Raw genomic sequence first — 1,791 nt, forward strand, 5'->3', positions numbered from 1 at the left:
AATTCTTCAAATTTCTACAGTTAGTGTGTTCCAAATGAATTAAAACTAAAATGCATTGCGGGGGACTTTTCTCACTAAAATATCTGGTATGAGAACCTGGTAAAATCCCCATTCAAAATGATCTAGGTAGTAACTTATTCAGTAAATTCTTAAAGTTTAATTTGCCCTTAACAAACAACAATATTTTAAAAGCAGTTTTCTTGCTATTTGCACAAGGTGGATTTTTAAGTCAATCCAGTCAAACAAGTTCAGAAAAAGCAGCACATTTCTCTAATCCATTTAGCAAATGTTGCAAATTAGTTTCTACTTGAACAATGAACTGGAGAAATGTCTGAAACTCTACACTTGGTGTCAGTTTTAACATGTTGATGCCAGCCATGACAGGCAGAGGTAGCCAGGTCTCAAACATATGGAAAAGACCAAAAGCAGAAAACACTGTGAAGAGTTAGCAGCTCTTGGACTTCTAGAGATTAAAAACAAATTATGTTTATGAGTCATTTTGCTGTGTAGCATTCTTCTAAGTTTTATGTCTCAAACATAAGGGAGCTTGTTGCTCTCTTGGACCAATATACCAGAATTATCCCCCTTTTTATTTATTTATTTATTTTTAGCTTACTTTCTTGTTTCTAAGGCCAAGTAAAAAATATGAGACATTTTCATACACCACAAAGATAATACAGCAGGCTGGAGTGACTCTAATGAAACTGGGGGCAATTTCTTTGTAAAATCCCCCTCTGCCTTCTTTCCTCCATGACTTCCCAATCGCATCCATTACACCACTTCAAAACGTGTTGATCCTGAAAAAGGGCTCTCACAACTTGATATGGGTATGTTGCTACTACATCAAATATTTTGGGTAGTGATGCCACAGATATGGATCCTAGTGTGCTCAACTGGGCTAGCGGTCATCTATTGATTATTAGATTGTACTTCAGCTTTAGCAATTCATATGCCATAAACTGAAGGGCACCATGTGACATTCCAAATAAATCCCTTATATAACCTACGCACACCTTCTTACTTGTGTATTTTCACAAGTGCATGAAATGTTTCTTTATATTGTCGCTGTGAGGAGTTAACACCACCTTCATACTGTAACATAAGGCGAGTTTTTGTTGCCCATGATGGGTTTGTAGTGCAGAGGTCACGGCTTCAGCTTCAGCAGCTGAGATGAGGTATTCTGTTGCCTCTCACCGTTCAGCTCTTCCTTCGGTTTTATGTGATGTAATAACATTGTAAAAGAAAAAGTAGAGTCCCCAGGACAAGCCAGCACCCCATACGTTTGGAGTTACTCCTAGATAAACTTCCTGCAGTCCATCAAGTTTCCAAATGCTAGTCCATCAATGTAAAATTCTTTTATATTTTGGTCTCAGTTCAATCCATCACTCTCTGTGAAGCGGATCTTCAGGAGGTCGATAGACCCCGCCACTCACACCAGCCACCAGTTCTCATACGGAGTGTGGCCGAGCACAGTGCTCCACGCCGGCCACTCGGCAGCCAAGGGCCCTGGCAGGTCGTAGGTTCGGGGCCCTTCGACACCATGGCACCTAGGACTGCGGAGGTGGGACGAGATGCAGTGGCCGCCACCTTGGCGATTGTGGCCCCCCGGGAGAGGGAACCCCAGAAAATCATTTGAAGTTTCTCAGCCTCATTGTTCTTCGCTAGAATATAACACATTCCTCCTCCCCTGAAAAGGCCAACTTCTCTTTTGCTTTAAGGAAGATTTATTCTATGAAAGAATATGTGAAATAAATTGTTTTGTTGAGAGATTTCCAGAATAAATTAAAGTGG

The 1,791-nt window shown here is 40.8% G+C and overlaps 1 pseudogene; it reads right to left on the bottom strand.

Moving 5' to 3' along the window:
* Positions 1-607: 607 nt before the first annotated feature.
* LOC113197633 (solute carrier family 25 member 32 pseudogene) lies at positions 608-1,677 on the bottom strand (annotated as a pseudogene).
* Between the last annotated feature and the right edge of the window lie 114 nt (positions 1,678-1,791).

Source organism: Urocitellus parryii, chromosome 6, assembly GCF_045843805.1.
Source record: "Urocitellus parryii isolate mUroPar1 chromosome 6, mUroPar1.hap1, whole genome shotgun sequence".
NCBI lineage: Eukaryota > Metazoa > Chordata > Mammalia > Rodentia > Sciuridae > Urocitellus > Urocitellus parryii.